The 22,355-nt window shown below is 35.9% G+C and overlaps 1 protein-coding gene across 2 annotated transcripts in view; it reads right to left on the reverse strand.

Moving 5' to 3' along the window:
* Window positions 1-598: 598 nt before the first annotated feature.
* Window positions 599-22,355, reverse strand: part of LOC147834029 (uncharacterized) — a 1,152,336-nt gene continuing 1,130,579 nt past the window's right edge. The window contains exons 5-6 of one of the 2 annotated variants that reach the window (XR_015507929.1): window positions 1,098-1,291; window positions 599-1,003 (exon numbers count right to left, since the gene is read on the reverse strand). The gene's annotated coding sequence lies outside the window, so the exon portion shown is untranslated. The remainder of the gene's footprint in view (window positions 1,004-1,097; window positions 1,292-22,355) is intronic. The other variant, XR_015507933.1, reaches the window with a different exon arrangement.

A 22,355-nucleotide genomic window follows, 5' to 3' on the forward strand; every position in this document is an offset into this window, starting at 1 on the left:
TAAAAAAGGCAGCACTTAATGAAGACACATCTGAAGTCTTTATGAAGACCCAGATGTAGCCTTGTTTTATCCTTCTATTAGATATCTATTAAACATAACATTTGTTGGCGAAAAAAACAAACAAACAAACAAACAAACAAACAAACAAAACAAAACAAACAAAACAAACAAAGAAAGAAACAAACAAACAAACAACTGTACAGTTGTATTACTACAACAGCTATAGAATTACCACAACAGATTAATTAAATTACTTTACTATATGGTTCAAAAACACTATAGTATTGACTATGCATTTTACATGACTATAATAGTTTTAATGTGGAAATTATAGAAATCTGGATGTAACTGCTAACTGTGAAACTCTTAAATGCCTTGATGAATGTCTTCTCTTTCTGTCAACCTGCATTCCTGTTAACACTAAACCAGATCTCATTATTTTTTGATAAGATAATAAAAAAAATCAGCTAGACTACCTGAATGAAAGCATTTTGTCATGTTCAAAAATGTAACAATTTACTCCTTTCCACCAAATGAAGATGTTCTACTAATGTGGGAAGTATTGTTTGGGATAAAAGTATTTTCTAGATACAAAAAATCATTTGTGGGGACCTGAAAATGAAAAAAGAAGAGCTACAATCATCCGAATATATTCTCTACAGCAACTAACAACTTGAAACTTTTAGCATTTCCAATCTTTTTGTTCGTTCGGACATCTATTCATCACCTCCTTCAGCCCAGCTTCGAGAACACCTTTTTTCCCCGCCATCCAGAGCCACAGGTGTCCCATTGACCTTCCCTATCCTTTCAGTCTCTCTTTCCAAACCTCTTTTTCTCCGGCACCGAGTCGGAGGCATGCTATTATCCTATAAGACCGAGTTGGAAAAGGGGAAGGAGGGCACCAGAGATCACTTAGAGAATGCAAGGACATCATGTTCACATCACCTCTTTTATCTCTCTCTTCTTCCCTTCCCCTCTCTTTAATGGAGTCTTGCTGCATGGGCTGGCAGGGAAATAAGGATGGACGTGCTCGAATGTGAACAGATGCAGACCCTCTTCTCCTTCAGTACAAAACAGGATCAGGTCTTTTCACTAACCTGCCCTCCCTGCGAGCTCCAAGCGCACTCTTGTCCTCTCTCTCTGTCTCTCTTTTTAAAGTGGAGAGGAGGGATCATTACCTCTGAAATGAACTGAATGCGGTGCAGGGAGGAAAAGGGGGGGGAAAAGGGGACAGGTGCTCCAGTTCACTTTTTTCATCCTCTCAGTTATTACAGAATACCTCAAGGCAGGTCTATCAGAGAGAGAGAAAAAGAAAAAGAAATTGAACTGAGCTGAGGAAAGAATTTTAGCAATGCATTCATAGAGAAATTCATATAATGCGGAAATTCTCATCTAAACATGACTGATAATGTAAAGAACAACCTCTAAATGAAGTTTTCTTAGCTCTACAGTCAAATATAAAGCGACTGTTCACAGAGTTGCAATGGTAATATATCAAATATAGGGCAATTTTTACATAGGGCGACCATATTTCAGACAGAGCACAAAACCAACTGCACATATTGAACCTTTTACTTGCATATTTATGTGCCTAACTTAAAATCACTGTTAAAATATCAATGTTTAAATAATGACTATCATAAAACCTTTAAAGACCAACTGATTCAAAAATGAGACCTCACTAAATGTAAAATGTACTGTAATAAATGTTGAAAGCAGTACATTTATTATAGGAAAATTTCCACTTTCTAGATTTCTTCCTTTCTGACTAACTTTTGGATTTCTAATGTTTTTTCTTGAGGTGTTTATTCTTGCTTTTATCTCAGCTTCACTAACTGAAGTTTAATCAGTATAGAAAATGTGAACTGCGAGTAATTATGTCATTTAAGAAAAAGGTTTCAAAGGGGAGTTTCTGGAGAAATGCCAAAGTAAAACTTTCTTGCAACCCAGGCTCATTATGAAAACGTACTGCTATATACATTTCTGGAGAGCACCTAAAACGTCCAAGGAGCTACATTTTTTTGCAGTTTTTGTTTTCGGGAATTCACCAGAGGCTGCTGTGTGCTTTTTATGATCTCAAATTTCTGTCACAAGTGTCATTCGTGGCTGCTGTTCTCGCGTAAATCCACCAGAGGTCGCTGTTGACTGACTGTTGACAGACTAAATGACTGACCGATTGGTTGACTGACCCACCCTCTTCCTTCCCTAAACCCAACCAATAGTGTTTTCAAAAGAACTGATTGACTCGCTCACCCACTTCCCTAAACCCAACCGACAGTGTTTTCAAAAGCAATCCAGAGAAAGAAAAGCCCTCGCCTGATTTTTACCCTGTTTTCAGATTTTACCACATTCTCTCCCTTGTATTTACTTGTTTATTTTATTTTTTGGCTTCTATTTTTGTCTTGCCTGCTTTCTGGAACCGTTCTTCACCGGACTCGAACCCCGTCATTGTGGCCAACTCTTCTCTGCGTCTCAAGTCCACCAACATACATGGCCAGCAACTGGACAAACTGGTAACAGCAGGAGAGCTGTCCATATGGAGGTAAGTGGTCAGCTGGTAAGCAAGGTAATTAACGGCATCATACCGCTCCGAAGCCTTCGTTTTAAAGATGAAAGGCAGCCATACTTGACTCTGGCTACATAATTTGTGACCTCCAGAAATATATAGGACTACGTTTTCAGAATGAACATGTGTTGCTTTTTTTGTACTCAAAAAAACATTTTAGTTCCTTAAGGAACCATTTTAGTGTGAGGATTATTTTAATAATGCAATGAAACCTTAAAGAACCTTTTGAAGGAATGACAAGATCATTGAAGTGTTTTTTGTTAAACCACTGATGAACATAGCTATCAAACAAAATCAGGCAAGATGAAACACAGGACACTACATATGTAGCTGAAATGTGATACTCTCTCAATGAAAAGAAAACAGAGATCTGGTAATCTAGTGTTAAATACCAATCATAGTGTTTCCCTAAGATAAATTTATGTAAAAAAAAAAATGTTAAGCAGAAAGTCTAATAAGCTGACATACTGTTGGAAAGTTACGCATAGTCAACAGAATGTCTAAAAGTCAAAATAAATTGCAACTATCTTAACTTGATTTTTTGTATGCAAATTAAATGCTAATTTAAAACTAAAAAAGTCTTCAAGAATGGACAATTCACCAATGTGTCCATAAATTCAGAGCTTGTATCTGTTTTTTAAAATCTTTTTTAGAAAAACCTTTTCTCGAATGCAGAGCTGAAAACATTGTCAAAGACCTGCAATCTTTGGCTTCTCCAAGGTTTCTAGTTTTTAGAAATAGAACCATGCTTTCAAATTGTCTAGGAGATGTGAAAGAAAAGATGTTAAAGATATATATTGCAAGAAGAAAAATACAAAATAGTAAAAGGTTTATGAGGCACCAAACATTTAAAGGGGTCATGCAATCTAAATTACACAATAAAATATGCTTTAAAGGTGACATAATGAGTCATGTGGTTCAAATGTTCTCATTACTAGAAAAGTAAAATAATACAAATAATGAAGTCAATATGCAAAAATGACAGGTTGTGGAATGTGCCACCCCAGCAGGCACAGGACATCAGCAGATTGATGTTGTACCCCAACTTTGTGGGGAAGTTGCATTTTGTTTGGAAATGAAAATCGGGTTGACGTCAGAGCTCAACATCAGGTTGACGTAAATGTCCAATATTCAACCTAAAATCAACCAAATATCGTCTAATGATGTTAAAGCTTGACGTTGGTTGGATGCATGACTGTGACGTCTATCAGATGTTGGATTTTGGTTGCCATGCCTGATGAATAAATGTCAGTATTTGATGTTAATATGACATTGTTTTAAAACTTCGACTCCATGTTGGATTTTGGTCACTTTCCAACACAACCTAAAATCAACCAAATATCAATGTCTAATAAAGCTACTGTTTGACGTTGTGTGGAGGTTACGACTATGACGTCTATCAGACATTGGATTTTGGTTGCCATACCTTACGAATAAATGTCAGTATTGACATCAATATGATGTTGATTTAAAACGTTGGCTCGACATTCCAATACAACCTAAAATCAACCAGACTTCAATGTCATTTAACATCGTTATTGGACATCAATATAACATTGAATTTACATGCTGGCTAGACACAAAATTTTGGTCACCCGACATCACAACCTAAATCTAATCTAATATTAACCTCTTATGACATTGTGTGCTCAATGGCTCAATGGCTATTTCTACATCACTGTCTGTTTGGCTCCGCCCAGAAACTCTTACTGTAGGTAAATAACCATATAGTCTGTGCAAAAACCAAGCAATTAAAAAGTTAAAGGTGCAGTAGGTGATTGTCTTTAGAAACATTTTTTGTTGTACTGGTTGAAAGTCTCTTCACAGTCCAATAGTAATGATTACAGTAAATGATCTAAATGTGTTTATATGTATTTTTATATTCTGGGTAAAGCATAAAACTAAAAAATGTTTATCCAATTAAATAGAGTCGGACCGCCATCTCCCATAATTCCGATAGGCAGGTCAGACTGTCTGTCAGCAAATGTAGATTCCGACTTCTGCGCATCTGTTCACGCAGATCCGCCATTAGCGCGTGCCCGTCTGCTTTACAAACGCATGCGCTCCGAGCGAGCTGCGGGCCACTCGCAGATGCCGAGTCGGAGCCGGAGGCGCCGAAGGACAGCCGAGCTCGGGCCGATTACTGTAAAGCCAGGCGTGGGTATAATTTGCCCTTAAAGCGGCCGCGTGGTCACGAGACGGACCGGGAGAAATCAAAAGCTGAATTGAAACTTTTAAAAACCTGAATCAATATTGGAGTTACTTTAGCACGCTGAAGGAAGGATGACACCATGGCTGAAGTATTACTGTTAGACAGGTAATGTACTGTTTTGAAACTTTTATGTTAGATTGTTTTTTGTTATGAATGACTTATATGCACAGATGTGTTGTTCAGCCACTGAAATCTCCCGGTGAAAGATTGATGTGATTATTTTCAGTTTCATAAGGTTCTTTGACAGCATCTATAAAGTAGATTAATATTTAGTTTAACAACAAAACACCAGTAAATAGCGCTATTCCGCCTAACCTGCTTTATTGAGCTGAAGTTGCTTTTATATTCACATTGGGTCATTTTTGAACAATGATAGCCTCCCTATACTGTTTACCATGCTACTCTGAATATTCGCTCTGAAATAGCATGTATGTGTGGCAAAGTATTTCATGTAATTCCTGCACAGCGCTGGCACTAACTAACTGGCGAATGACATAAACTAGTGAGTTGTCTGTCAGCTGTTGTGACGTGGTGCGCGCGCTCGCAATTTCAGGGGGTGTGGCTTTGAAGCACAGTCCCTCCCCGCCGTCCAAAGATAATATGCTAAGCGGTTAGCATTTTGGCAGATCACCTACTGCCCCTTTAACAAGATGCAGTGCAGTGGCAAATTGTGGAAAAACAGTCTTTTTATTGCCTTAATTCTGATCCTAACATTAGAAAGAAGTAAATGACTTTTATTTGATGTCCCAGACCACATTAGATTCAACTTGTTCACTTATTTTTGCTGTTAGCTAATCCTTACACGTTATGATTTTGATGTAAAACTATATTATAACATTATAAGTGGACCCTCAGCCAATACAGAATAATATAAATGGCAGCTCATTCTTTGCATCAAGGTCTTAAAGGGATAGTTCACCAAAATTGACTGTCCGTTTACTCTCCGTCAAGTGGTTCCAATTCTTTATGAGTATATTTCTTCTGTTGTACACTAAAGAAGCTATTTTGAAGAAAGCTGAAAACCTGTAACCATTGTCATCCATTAGTAGGAAAACAAAACAAAAGCATGAAAGTCATTGGTTAAAGGTTTCTAACCTATTTCTAAATATCTTCTTCTGTGTTCAACAGAAGGAAGAACGTCAATCCAGTTTGGAACAACTAAAAGCTGAATAAATGAATGTTAATTTTGGGTGAATTACTGTATTCCTTTATGTTAGAAACCATAAAAACTCCACAAACTTCTAGCACATTCGTAAGCAATGATGTACCATAAACTGTTAAAATGGAAGCTTATTATTAATGTCAGAAGAAGCATGTCATTAAGAGTCTTTTTCCCTGTGGATGTTGAACTCGGGCTGGGCAGAAGAGGCCTGTTGCCATGGCTCTGTGACCTCTGGAGCTTCTTCAGTGGATTTAGAGGATGGTAATGACTCAAAAGGAAGGAAAGTGTGCTGTGTCATTAAATACATTACACTGACAAACAGACATTATGTGATGCCTCCCAGGTTTAAAAATAACAGCGGAACAGAAGAGAGAGCACAGCGAACGCACAAAGACAAGTGTTTACACACGCTCTCCCTGGTTCTTCCATGGTTAAGACAATGCCTATAGGCTACAGACTGATGGATGCTACTTAAAAACACAAGCCAGTTCAAAAGGTTTTGACTTTCTCTCAGCTGTCAGGCCAAGCACAATAAATTCTTAAATGAGAAATAAAAGAGAAATAAAGAAGCTGTCATCATGCATTTGTTTCTTGCACTGTAAAAAATGCAGACACAATCGATTTGTGTTGGGACCACCTGAATGTATTGAGTTAAATTGGATTAAACATAAAACAATTAAGTTGTCCATAAAAAATCTTAAGAATCATGTTGTTTCAGCTTATTTTAAATAAGTAGTTTGCACATGCAGTAGGGTTGTCACTATACTGAGATTTTAAAAACACCCAATTCCCACTAATATTTGAGCACTGTTGAGCTTGTTCTTGCAGCACTTATTTGCCTTTGTGTTCACATGCTCAACAGAAATGACTGTGATTGGTCATGAAGGTCATCAGTTCACCAAACTCACCACTGTTTACTGAGTGTAAATACAGATACAGGGACACTGGAGCATTTTAAAGCCGCGATTCATCAGCGAATCACTTGTATGTAGACAAACCAGCTGATCTTTGTGGCTTTAAAATGCTCCAACGTCCCTGTATCTGTGGCTATACTCAGTAAACAGCGGTGAGTTCGGTGAACCGATGACCTTTACGGCCAATCACATTAATTTCTGTTGAGCACTTCTTAACAGCGATTAAGTGTTAGCGGAAGCTAATTGGTACTGAATTTCAGTATTATGACAACCCTACAAGCAGATTTTTTTGAGTATGTTTCCTTATACTGTGTACTGTTACACTTTGTACTGTTTCTTATACTTTATTTTAAAGAGTGTTTCTAAATCAGGCTCACTGGAAATACTGTATGTGACTGTTTACACTTCTGCGGAACTGCAAATGCATAGGGGCTGTGTTTAAGAATTAAGTATGAATCACTTTTTTATTGCCAATGAATGAGTGAATTGCTTGTAACAAATCTATTTATTTATAATTTATTTATTTATTTATTTGTTTATTTTTACTGTATTTATATATTATTTATTTAGAAGTTCACTTAAAGTGGTAATATTGTGCCTTTTCATGTTTATTTTCATTCTTTAGTGTGTTATTCAGCTGTTTGTGTACGCTCAAAAACATTTTTTTCTGCTTATTCAAACTACTTAATTGCGTATTTTCAGTCCACTTGAATTTGTAAAAACATTTAAGTTAACTTTTATTTGTATTGTGTGGAACCCAGCATTTTTTTACAATGTACGTGTAAGATCTGTCAATTTATTAAGCTCAAATTAAACTACCAAACAGTTAAATAGATTTACTTCATGACAGTAATCAGTTAATAACATAACAAATTACCTATTCATTCATTCATTCATTCATTCATTCATTCATTCATTCATTCATTCTTCTTCTTTTTGGCTTAGCACCTTTATTAATCCGGAGTCACCACAGCGGAATGAACTGCCAACTTATCCAGCATATGTTTTACGCAGTGTATGCCCTTCCAGCTGCAACCCATCACTAGGAAACACCCATACACTCTCATTCACACACATACACTAAGGACAATTTAGATTACCCGATTCATATTGAGCAAGTGTTTATACCTGTGGGGGAAACTGGAGCACCCAGAAAAAACTCCATATAGAAATGGCAACTGACCCAGCAGAGGCTTGAACCTGCAACCTTGCTGTGAGGTGACAGCACTACCCAATACACTACCGTGCCACCCCTATCAATTTAATAAATAATACAATTAGTTATTAATTTTCCAACATAATCACTACCTATTTTAAGAGAAACTTTTCCATTTGCTATTATTACAACCTTGGAATTGTTTCGCTTTTTTAAGACACTAATTTAACTTGATCTTCTGAAATGGGGGCGGGATGCAGGTTATATGCATTTATAGCACATATAAAAATGGCCTGTTTTTGCTCACACCCAAAAAGAGTATTTTGAGCTGACACATTGTAGGTACATTAAAGATTTGCAGTATATTAAGGCTCTGTCCAGACTAAGACACATTTAGCTGTATTTGCAAAAGTTTTCGTCATTTTGTCAAGACATTTCGTCCTGTTGAAACTAGCGTTTTGGGAGAGTGAAAGTGTTTTTAAACACATGCCACAGTGTATAAATCTTAAAATGATGCTTAGGTGTTTGCTAACAGTGACAACAACAATGGCCAATTGATGCGTGTGTCCAATCTGCAAAAACTAATGAGCTAAACAGCTTTATAAAAAAACCCAATCATGTTCATTCTTGTGTTGGACTGTATATATTGCACAAGGTTTATGTGCATGCAAGTCTTCTTCACTATATATTTTTTGTATCTTCGGTATGTAAATTACATAATTTTGGCCAGTTTCAGTGGTTTTGTATTTAGATATTTTTTTGAGACAAGGCACAAATAAAATAAAATAAAATAAAATAAATAAAAATTAAATAGGGAAAGCTCTTTTTTTTGTAGGTGTAGCCTAAATATTGTCAAAAATCATATCATACAGTCACCGGTGGCATTAATAGCACTAGTTTCTAAATTCAAGATACAGCTTCTTTAAATGTCTTAATTACAGTGGTAAACTTGATGACTCAAATTTAATTTCTGGGTGGAAAACAATTTTAATCTAAAGCAAATTCTAACCAGAAAAAGCATATTCACCAACATTGTGTAAACAAGTTACATTGCTTTAACTGCGACTGGTGAAATCTTAAATGCTTGAACCCTAAATGATGAAATTCTTCAAACATTGCTGAAACTTTTTTATTTCCCTAACATTTGTTGTTCATTTTTAATACACACAAAGTTTATGTTAATTTTAAAAGTGACATATTTCATGTTTTAAGTTTCATTCATACACATGTAGAAAACAAGACTTTATTTACATTTTCCCATGACCTAGGTTAACTTTTCTATTGAAGATTTGAATTCAGTTTGTCATTTCATATATATATATATATATATATATATATATATATATATATATATATATATATATATATATATATATATTCTCTATTATATTCTTTGTTTTGAATCAAAAGCACATTCGCTTTCCACAGTCTCAAGGTTTTCAACATGACTAACAAGCTGAATGTGGGAGTTGATACACAGTGAGCAATCTGTCTGAGCAGAAAACGTGAAAACATTGCCTTTAGAAGGCCTCTGCAATTAATACAACATGCTTTAATAAGAAATGAAAAACTAACCGTATATAGGTTTTAAAAATTATACCAACAGCTGAGTTTACCCAGATGCCTTGTAAAAAATAGAACAATTACATAAAAACTAAAACTTTGAATGGCATTGCATTAGATATATTTATAGAAAGATATCAAAATATCTGAACTTCTAAAATATTATTGATGACACATTATTTGGACACTCAAAGAGGCTAGTTTTTGAAGGGAAAATCATTTATTAACAATGCTACTCGTAATATACACTCACTGGCCACTTTATTAGGTACACCTTACTAGTTCCGGGTTTAACCCTCTTTTGCCTTCAGAACTGCCTTAATCCTTGGTGGCATAGATTCAACAAGGTACTGGAAATATTCCTCAGAGATATTGGTCCCTATTAAAATGATAACATCATGCTGTTGCTACAGATTTGTTGGCTGCACATCCATGGTGTGAATCTGGATTGAGATCTGGTGACTGTGGAGGCCATTTGAGTACAGTGAACTCATTGTCATGTTCAAGAAACCAGTCGGACATGATTCGTGCTTTATGACATGGCGTGTTATCCTGCCATCAGAAGATGAGTACACTGTGGTTATAAATGAATGGACATTATCAGCAACAATACTCAGCTACAGTAGGTTGCGGCGTTGACAAGATCCTCCATTGGTACTAATGGGGCCAAACTGTGCCAAGAAAATATCCCCCACACTATTACACCACTACAACAAGCCTGAACCGTTGATGCAAGGCAGAATGGATCCCTGCTTTCATGTTGTTGACACCAAATTCTGACCCTACCATATGTATGTCGCAGCAGAAATCGAGACTCATCAGACCAGGCAACATTTTTCCAATCTTCTATTGCCAATTTTGGTGAGCCATGTGCGAATTGTAGCCTCAGTTTCCTGTTCTTAGCTGACAGGAGTGGCACTTGGTGGGATCCTCTGCTGCTGTAGCCCATCCACCTCAAGGTTTGATGCATTTGGAGATGCTCTTCTGCAGACCTCGGTTATAACGAGTCTTTATTTGAGTTACTGTTGCCTTTCTAACAGCTCAATCCAGTCTGGCTGATCTCCTCTGACCTCTGGCATCAACAAGACATTTGCGCCCACAGAACTGTCGCTCAGTGGATATTTTCTCTTTTTTGGACCATTCTCTGTAAACCCTAGAGATGGTTGTGCATGAAAATCCCAATAGATCTCAGTTTCCGAAATTTTCAGACCAGACCATCTCGCACCAACAACCATGCCACGTTCAGTCACTTAAATCACCTTTCTATTCCATTCTGATGCTCAGTTTAAACTTCAGCAGATCATTTTGACCATGTCTTCCTGCCTAAATGCATTGAGTTGCTGCCATGTGATTGGCTGATTGGTGTGTTAACAAGCAGTTGGACAGGTGTACCTAATAAAGTGGCCGGTGAGTGTACAATCCAATGACATTTGGATGCTTTTAAGTGTCCAAATACATTTGCAGTCACCTTATGTGCAATATTATATCCATAACAGTTCTGTTGGTCTTTAGAGTTAATGGGGGCACAAATCAAAAGCAAAGAAAAAAGCACAGAGACCTACCGCCGACCTTCAGGAGATAAGAAATCAAACAATGTAAGCTACTCATTACACTCAATCGAAAGACAAATAAATCCACCCAGACCTCACAATATTAATTTTGATTGTCATGTATGGTAATTTGACATTTTAGAGTGTCACACTGACAGAGGAAAATAAGGCAGTGATTGTGGCGCTTGTTAAAAGAATAATCAAGTTGACACATTTCTGCCCTATTTACGTGATTGACGGACGCTTTTGTATTCTTTTACACTAGAGAAAACAGAGCGCAGTGTGTGTGTGTGTGTGTGTGTGTGTGTGTGTGTGTGTGTGTGGATACAAACGTGCATGCCAAGAAAAGCAGATATTATGTCGTTTTCCATTTTTTGCAGTGTATATTATTATGAACAGTATGCGATACACTGCAAAACGTGTGGGTGTGTTTTCATTTATTCAGACAAGGACAGACTACAGGCCTCATGATAATGCCTGTGAAAGCTGATCCTCTGCTCTCTGGCCTTTTTGTATCAGTGCCTGAGCGAGCGAAATGTCTGTGTGGATGAAGGAGAGCCAAAGCGTGTGCGCCATCTCTCTGTGTTTATGTTATCCTCTGTGGAGCAGCATTTATGTATCTGCAGCCCATGTGATACGGATGCGGAATATGAGCATCTCCATCAAAACACTGCAGTGGAGAATAAGGTGTACGAGTGATGGATTGTGCTCCTGATTCTGTGCACCGGCTTCTTGAACTCTCGCTATCTAGATCACAGCTCCACCTTTTGATACATTTTGATTTTGGTCTGGGCAGAATCCAAAGTACTGAGGCATGAAACTCTGTGTATGTGGACATCTTTTATTTCTGTCAGAATAAAGTGATTAGTGTTTGAATTATTGATACATTAAGTAATTTTGTTCATGATTTATACTTTAAAAATATCCAGCAATAACAGTTATTTTGTAATTTACAGTTGTTTTATGTTTATTTATAGTTTTGAATTGAATTACGTGAGCTCTGACATCTTTTGATATTGAAAATTCCACCCTGCAGTGTAAAAAAGTAATGGTAAAAAAATGGCAGCTGTGGTTACCAGTTTTTCACTGTTAAAAATATGATACAAACTACATAAATAGTTTCTAATATTTACGGTAAACTACCGTATATCATTAGTGTTACTACACCAGTGATTAGAAGTACTAACATTCATTCATTCATAAAATCTCCACAGCAAAATTGCAGCTATTGCAGCATATGTTTTACGCAGCGGATGCCCTTCCAGCCACAACTCAGTACTGGGAAACACCCATACACACTCATGCACACACACACTCATACACTTCGGCCAATTAAGTTTATTAATTTCACCTATAGCGCATGTCTTTAGACAGTGGGAAAAACCAGAGCACCTGGAGGAAACTTACAACAACACCAGGGAGAACATGCAAACTCCACACAGAAATGCCAGCTGGGGCGTAAACCAGCGATCTTCTTGCTGTGAGGTGACAGCGGTGCCTTGAAGTACAAACATCTATGCACCATATCTTTTATTACACAGACATTCAATTCAATTCACCTGTTTTTGCATAGCGCTTTTACAATGTAGATTGTGTCAAAGCAGCTTCACAAAGAAGATGATAGTAAATTGAAACTGAAGTTCAGTTTTCAGTGTTTACATTCAGTTCAGTTTAGCTCAGTTCAGTATGGTTTAATAATCACTACTGAGAGTCCAAACATGGAAGAGCAATCCATCATTGCGCAACTCTACAGATCCTGAACCATGCAAGCAAGTGGTGACAGCAGCGAGGAGCAAACTTCACCAATTGGCGAAAGTGAAGAATTAAAAAACCTTGAGAGAAACTACTGAAGGCTTATTTGGGCACGACCATTTCTCCTCTGGCCAAACGTCTAGTGTAGAGCTGCACTCAAGGCACCGGAGGCTGGAGACATGCGTGTTAACACAGCCATAAACAAATAGAAAGTCATATCATGAACCAAAGCTCATTACAAACAACCTTTCCTACAAGCAGAGAAACATGTGACTCAGAGAAGGTGCTCAGCATCATTCTCACAACTACTAAACCCTCAACTCATGTCATCATGATAACAGACATAAAATTAAAGTAATGGAATAAACTTTACTTATCAACATTAGATGAAAAATAAAACACATTACTAATGAGAAAAAAAGGGACCAAATTAATGTCAACAAAAAGCATAAAAATTGATATGTCATGCAGGGATTTCTGGGAAAATCAACGAATGGCTAATCAATATATTAAGTAAACTTTTTATTTTTTACTGTTGACATTTTTTGAGCCATTATATTCTATAAAAAATAGTATACAGTTGAAGTCAGAATTATTACCCCCGTGACATTTAAAGGCATAGCTAGGTTATTTAAGTTAACTAGGCAGGATATTGTGTATACTCAATCCTTCAATTAGACAATTATCTCATTAACTTCATCACTGTCTGAGTGTTCAACCCTCTGTAGTGAGGACACTAGTTGTGTCCTCTAGAATTTTTTTTTGAAGTAGAATTTTGCTCTGGGATTTGAGGGGTTAAATGTGTTCGATAAAATACAGAATGTGGAATGCATTTTTAACAGAAATATTCTGTAAATTGAATTTACGAATGTAAAATGTTAAAACAGCAGATTACTGGCAACCACAGCTGCTGGTATTTTTCTGTAAATTTACCAGATTATTTTTAAAGAAGGAAGTTCTGTAAAAAACTGAGAATGTACTGGCAGAAAATTACCAGCACATTCTCTGCTTTTGTTACAGATTTTTTTTTTACAGTGTGAAACTGTACTGTGCACATACAAAACTAACTGAAACTAACTAAAATTAAAGCAAAAACCTCCTTCGTTTTCGTATTTGTAAATGTATTTAATACACAATCGAACTGTAAACCGTTTAGAAGTAAATATAATTCGCGCTGCAGATGTTTGACCCTTTCACACCTCTGTAAATCTGTAATCCTGCTGCCATTGGCCAGATTGAGTCGGTTCTCCTCCAGTCAGTCCTCGCTGTTGCTCCCGCGACAAAAACAACGAGTGGTCCTGGCAGCAGCACGGTGACAGCATTAAATACAGACACTTAAAACTATTACTTTAACACATTTGTGCCCAATAATGGGTTTCATTTCTGTATCGCAATCACGAAAGAATCTTTTTAACCGGATCTTCTAAATGAACCGGTTGAGCTAGTTCACCAAAACGAAATGAATCATTTGAAACGATTCGTGTCTCCAGTAAGCACTTATCAACAAATTACTTACTTTTTAACAAGCCTAATAACCACCTCTGACTCAAAATAATCCAATACATACTCTCATTCAATTTTTAGAACAGTAACGTAACACTGACTGAGATCAAATTTGAGCTGTGAACCGATAGTACTGCGCATGCGTGATTCAGTGAACCAAAAACAAACAGTACATGACAGGCTAATGTTACTGAACTAAACTTAAACAACAGCACTGCGGGTAAACTAAATAATAAATAATAAAATTTAAATAATAAACTTTGTAGCTAAATAATAAATAATAACTTAAATGAGAGCATCTGGTGAAAAAATGTAAGTTTATTTCATAACAGAAAATTGTTATGGAATTTAAATAAGTGAATCATGATTCAGTTGGGTTGCAAAACTTTACTGTCAGACATTTTTCAGATCATGCCATGGTGATGTTTTAACTGAGTCCTAACATCCGCGTTAAATATCTGAACTTCCCACCACTACTGTCTATCTTACCTCAGAAGCAGCCTTGCACACATATAGTACTTAAGGCTGCTATATTTGTGGGGTGCTGTATTTGAATTTGAGGATGGGTTTAGTATTGGTAGATGATAGTGTTCATGTGTTCTCTGAATACAGGTTTCAAAAAATATATGGCTGAGTTTTTATTACACAATATTTATTCTATTGACTTTAAATCTTGCACCAAATATCCTTATTTAGAAAAAAAAAAAAAAAAAACTAAAACAAATTCTGAAACTAATAAAAACTAAACTAAAACGAAATAATTTTTAGATAGAAGCTAATAAAAACTAGTAAATCTCCCTCTAAAACGAATTAAAACTAACTGAACTTGGAAAAAAAAGTTGAAACGAAATAGAAACTACAACTAATGAAAAAACCAAAACTATTATAACCTTGGTTCTCAAGTGACTTACCTGGTTAAATAAAGCTTATTATTATTATTATTATTATTATTATTATTATTATTATTATTATTATTATTATAGCATTTATCCACATAATAAATGCATTGTACCAATTGTTTTATTTAAATGTAAGTACATGATAATTATGACTACTTAATATAAAGTGGGACCAAAATATTTTTATTTTAATAATTTTCTACCTTGATCAAAAATGTAATTTTATTTCTTTGTAACAGTCTCTTGAAGAAATTCTAGATTTATATTTTACAACACATCTAAATGAAAGATGTTTATACAAAACATACGTTTTACATGCATTAATGTAGAAGACTTTTATTCAAAAACTCTTATAGAAATAATTTTATGTACTAATTTACTTTAACAAACTTGTGAAAACAAAGATGGAAACTTTATTGCAACAAAATGCACAAAGATCACAGCCAAATAATCTGCAAAGCATAGCTTGAAGTTTGGACCAAACTGTTCTGACTGGCTAGCGCTCTTGTGCATCACCAGAGCTGATTGTGCTTTCGCAGTGGATGAGTGATGAGAACAATAAAAACTTGCTCTAAACTCTCGCTGGTTATTCCAGGGGTTTCACATTTTGTTCCCAGTGCACTTTAAAAGATGAGAAGAGCCTTGGTTTGAGCGAACATACAGACTCATTCCCCTCTAAATAGATGGAAATTGAAAGTACATTAAATTTTCCATAATGACGTATGCAACTAAAAGGGTCTGAAAGTGACAGCCTCAGCTGTTCAGCATAATAGTTAATAGCAGAGGCTCAGAAATAAACGCTGCATGATATGCGGTTGTTTGTGACAGGCTTGGGCAAAATCATTTATGGTTGATTTACAATATATAGTTAGTTTAGACAGAATTTCACAAGAACTCCCCATTTAAAAATAAAAATAAATAAATAAATAAATATATATATATATATATATATATATATATATATATATATATATATATATATATATATATATATATATATATTTGAAGTTGTATGCAAAAGATACAGAAAGCAGCTGCTGTTTGGCAAATGGTGTTTAAAAATATTTTTTTGATAACACGCACCAGCAGTTACAGACCATCTCAAATAAGGCAAGAAATGGTTTATTTTCAGGTCATCTGGTGTTGCTTCATACCCATTATCTCTCTATGAGAGTGTTTGTATTGTGGTCAAGTTTAGCAGACATTATAAGGACCAAATGAACCTACAGTACAAACACTGTATTCTGATACCATCTACACTTACAAAATAGAAAATCATGTAGTAACTATTGCTCAAATAAATGAGGGGGAAAAACATTAGCAGTTGTTTATGTGAACGACAAAAGTTAAAGGGCCCTATCATACACCTGGTGCAATAAGGTGCAGGACGTACATGGCGCAATTTGTTGCTATTTTCAGACCAGTGCAACCCTAATTTTCCTGTTTTGCACCACATTGTTTGAATAGCAAATCTATTTGTGCCACCTTGTATACCACCCGGTATAAAAAGTAAATGCGTTAAGACGCATTGTTGTTGTTGCTATTTTGAAGAACGGAAATAGACTACACCGTTGACCATCTAAAAGCTGTGTAGTTATGCACCTATGCAGGTCCAAAAGCTTACACATTGCTTAAAAAACACAGGATGTACAGCAACACACAAATATCTTTACATATAAACATTTTATTATAATGTTATTATTATTATTAGCATTGTTATTTATTACATGCATATTTATATTTGTTTGATTAAAAACAAGTTTAGATTTGTCCACATGTCAGGTTTTGGAGATGTATGCATCACTATATGGGGCATGGAGAATAGGACGGGTGTTTGAATAAATAATACATTTAACTTGGTTATTATTTATTTGTTTGCTGCAAATTAGAACTGAATTTAAAAATAGTTTTAAAACAAATTTTGTGCTTAACAAACAAAATTAAATATGTAGGCTGATAGATATCTACAGTGGAGTGTGTACAACACTATTTCCTTACTTCATAAAAGTAAAGGAGTAAAGAGTTAAAGTAAACTAAAGAGAAAGTAAAGACGCTGAATGGAGGAGACTTATTCTTTATCCTCACGCTGCAGATGGTGTGTTTAACTGTTTTCTCGCTTGTGAACCATTCAGTTTTTACACTTACAAAGTCCAACATGTAAAATAGAAAATGCGCCATGGCGCGACGCAACTGACTCTTAAAGGAAATGTGAGATTAGACTCGGATTGGTTTCATGCATTTTATGCTCAAAACACACCCATAACCAGGGCTTTACATTAACATCCACCAACCCGCCAAATGTGGGTAGATTTTAGCTGTGGCGGGTTAGACAGCCACCTCCACTAGATACTTTGCCTGGTTGAAAAAATTTTTTAATTGTAGTTTTCTTAAAAGCAGGGTTCGACAATAAGGTTGGCCCAATATTCGTGCAAATGCCATCTTAGAATCGAGAAGCAGCATGACTGAAAAATATAATTTTGTTTGTGCGGGCAAAAGAAAGCCAGGTTGAATATCGAATGAAAGGATAATCAATCACGCCAACAGCTGATGTGATGCAAGTGACTGTTTAAAACACGTGCGCACGATTGTTTAAAACATGTGCGCACTCCCATTTCCTTGCTTGAAACAACTGTGCCTGGAAATGCAACTGGTGTGATCGGTTCTCTTTCAAATAGACTAGATAAAAAGCTATGTTCATGCACACACAGTCCTACTGGTTTCAAGAGCTCCAGATTGGTCTTTTTGTTAGCAGCACTTGGTTGATTTTGCTTTAACCATTATTTAAACAGGATATAGGATATTAACTTCCCATTTATGAGCAGTTGACTGGTGTAGTTAACTGGTGTCAACAGTTTTTTTAAGAAATGTTTTGTTAAATAAAAAGTACAGTATACAGCTACATTTAGCTTGTTTTGACACATTATTTAAAATTTGTGGATAAGAAATAATTATTTATTTATTTTTAGTGTGGTTAGAAAGATAAATTTGTTAAATGCCTTGAGCTCTGAAAAGTCATTTGAAATTAAAATTCATTGTAATACAACACTATGAAACCATGACCCATGTGCTCATGCTCACAGAGGAAGCTCATACACAACATACACAAAAAGTAAAATGAATTAGTCAAATTTATGCATATAAAATGTATTTTCCCATCAACTTAATTGTGACTAGTGAAAATGGCGAGTGGCTAGTAATGTTGGAAAACTACTAGCAACATTGGCTGGTGATCAAAAAAGTTAATGTCAAGCCCTACCCATAACTCATTAAGAGAAAAATGCACAACCCTGTTTGACCATGCGCCGTGAAGCTAACTGTATTTTTCTGTCCTTAAAATAGCAAAAGTGGACATGCTCTTAATGCTTTTGTGCCACTTTAGACTTTGTGCCTATATTGTTAAAATAGAGCCCAAAATGTGAAAGTGAGCATGCAAATATGTACTTTTTTGTTACTTGACTCTAAAGTCAACTTCTGGAAACTTATTTCCATCATCATGCTTTGGAAAATAATAAATCAGAGATAAAAATGTCAAAATTATAAGAAAACTCAACATTATTATGAGCAAATTATGTAAGAAGTTGTGTGATTTAAAAGTCACAAGTATGAAAAAGCCATATTGTGACTTTAAAATGTCAATTGTGACTAATTGAAAAACATTTATGACATAAAACAGCAAAATTGTGCGACACTGAGCCAGATGCTTGCTATAGTTATGATTTTGTTGTCTTGTAACTTGCAATTTTTGCATTTAATGTTAAAGCTGTAGTCTGAACATAATATACACATAACTGTTCCAATCCTTTCCCCTCAGGATTAATTTATGAAAGCTAATTATTGACACATAAGAACATGGTTATGTAACCCTTAATTAGATGCAAAAAAAGATGCTAAGTCTTAACTATGAGATAAAAAAGCACAGATGATATTATGGATATAGTTATGAGGTACTTGATGAGTTTTTTAATGTCATAAATTTTGTTATAATTTTAATTTGTCTCAAAATTGTGATTTTTTGATAACCTTTTATGAGCGTATGTAAGTTTTATGACATAATTCATTCATTTTCCTGAGGCTTAGTCCCTTAGCCCCTCACCAAATGAACCCCCAACCATTCCAGCAAATGTTTTACGCAGGGGATGCCCTTCCAGCCACAACCCAGTACTGGGAAACTCACATAGACTCTGGCAATCAACATGCAAACTCCACACAGAAATGCCAACTGGCCCAGCCGGGACTCAAATCAGCGACCTTCTTGCTTTGAGGCGACAGCGCTAACCACTGAGCCACTGTGCCGCCCTAACATAATAATAATAATTGTAAAAAATATAGATATTCTTTTTCTAATTAGATGAAAATAGGCTTCCACATTAACCCGCCTCTCTCACTTTCCAGCTAAAGAAACATGCCATGTAGCAGCAGTTGGCCTACAGGGGGCACTGTTGCTCTTCAACTGAGAGCACTAATGAATGGGTGAGCAAGAATGAGCGGCAAAGAAAAAAGAGAGACTTCATATTGACTGTCTATTACAAATGACTAGAGAGGAAATGATATGCATTCAGACCTCCCCGCAATCTTCACTCAATACACACACACATCATATACACAGCACGAAGACTCATGACAATAGCTTTTATTATACAGCATCCGCCAAACTCACACACAGGGCACAGAATTATTACCTTCCACAATGAGCTGAGAGAGAAAGAGACAGATAAATCACGGAAGACATGAAAAAGGTTCAAAGCTACACACTTGTTAAATCAGCGGAAAGACTCCAAATGGCGGCACTCATACTACGGGTGAGTTAAATCAAAAACAATCACGGAAATGGCTTTAAAGTAGCGAGCTGATAATGCTAGAAGTGACCCGTCGGCGCTGGAAAAAAGGACTGAAAAGAGAGCGAAAGAAAGGGGCGAGATGCAAAGACCTAAAAGTGTGAGGCGATGACACAGAACTGATGGTGTGGTAATAAAACTGTCAGTGCTGTCACACCTGTGCTCCATAAGGCAGCTGCATGGAGAAAGAGCGGGAAAAGAGGAGAGTGATTCTGCTGTCATTCTTTCTGCTCTCCTCTCGTCTGCTACCTCTTTTTGTGTCAGTGCTAATGTGCTGCTTTTATAAAAGCTCAGAGCAGAGAGCCCTGCTGTCTCACGGAGAACATCATGTTCATGCACTGCACACATTAGCCACCACTTCTCACATTTAGACATGAGCCTGTGTGTGTGTGGGCATTTAAGCTGGTAAATAGGTTTGACTTTTTTCTGAGTTCCTGCAGTGTATATTTACATTAGGTGACTACGCTTTCTTAAGATGTGTTCAGACTTTGTAGGTAAATGTGGTGCAACGGATCTGTTCCATAAAGGCTTATTAGAAATGTTCCCAGGACTACATTTTTGAGAACTGACAAATATGTACCCTGGAATATGTTTTCTTGTGTTCATTTTTGACAGTCTTAAATATGTTGCTGATGCACGTTTCTCATACGTGCCATTTCTTATAAATTCACCAGAGGCCGCTGTATACGTTTCTGCAAATAATAAAGGTTCTGTATGTAAGTTATTGACTCTTCTAAAGCATAGCAATAGCATAACATGTTTGTAGATATTTAAGAAACACACCACAAACATTCTTGATTATCTGAAAAACAATGCTGGAGTCAGATATTCTGCTTTGAAAATGTCTTTTATGCACCAGAACGGCTGTCTCTATTTTTTTTTTAATCCAGCCACTGCCACTTCAGCCAATTATATTTCAGCACAATGAGTTGCCTTGCTGAAAACCGTATATTTCATTCATTCATTCTTTCAGGATCTCAAAGCATGCGCCCATGACCAAAATGCGACCTCTGGTGGACAGTGGCAGACTCCGAAAGGAGACGCAGATTCAGAGTTCATCATGAAGCTATTAATTAGCAAATATTATAAATATTACAAGCGTAAACATTAAGTGAGAAGGTTATATTGTAACCGTGTGTCCTAACAACACGTGATAAGCAATTTGACAGTTTGCACCTGACAAAACAAATGAATAGTGCACTCACTGCACTCCAACAAAATAACAAGGTTTATCCTGATATACTAATTAATGCATATTAAATCTCTTTAACTTTATTAAATGTAGATGCTGAATCACTGATATGTGTTGGCTTTGAGTCACAGTTCTAAAGTTCAATTTCAAAAGGTTTACTGTATTATCAAGATCTGAGGTGAACAATCTGCTGCTGTTTTCAGTATTACGGCAAAAATTTAATGTAAAATGGCATTTAAAGTCACATTGTTAGCATTTAACACTAAATAAAGCACATGTGGTGTACTTGAGGTAATCATCAGTCTTTTGTTGTCCAGCTGCAAGAAATAAAAGTCCTTTCTAATAGTTGGTTAGAACAAAAACTCCTTTTAATATGGAGAATTTTCCTTCTATCGCATGCCGTTGCTTTTATTTAGAACATGACTTAAATCACTTTTAGGCTCGATAGACAGACTCTGTCTTGTTGGTCCTCAATCTAACAACCTGCACTTGCATCTAGTTTAACCACTGGGAGTTAAACTTACTTACTGCACCTTTAAAATCCCTCTTGTGCACATCACATACATGAGAGAACCCGGTTGGCCTGTCATTGTGCATAATATATCAGCTTGATATTGACTGACCTAATTCTCAGATATCAAATTTAGGTTGTGAAAACATTCTCATAACGTTACTTGTAATGTTCCAAAAATTAAATGTTCTAAATTTTATGGTTAGCACAAAGTTTTTACACCGTTTTCAAAACCTAAATTTCCACCAAAACAAAACATTCTAAAAATGTTTAGTTGGAACTTTCCAAGAAAGTTTAAATATCCAGTTTGATTAATGTTGCTCAAGCGTTTTTTTTTTTTTATGGTTAGCATAACATCCTTACAACCTTCTTAAAACCTACATTTTCAAAAAAAAATAATAAATAAATACTGTTCTAAGAACGTTTATTTGTAATGTTCCAATAACATTGAATGTCCAGTCTGTTCAATATTGCTAGAATGTTTTTTTTTTATGGTTGGAATAATGTTCTCAAAATCTAAACGTTCACCAAAATATAACA

The sequence above is a fragment of the Danio rerio genome, chromosome 14 (genome assembly GCF_052040795.2).
Source record: "Danio rerio strain M-AB ecotype USA chromosome 14, GRCz13ab, whole genome shotgun sequence".
Lineage (NCBI taxonomy): Eukaryota > Metazoa > Chordata > Actinopteri > Cypriniformes > Danionidae > Danio > Danio rerio.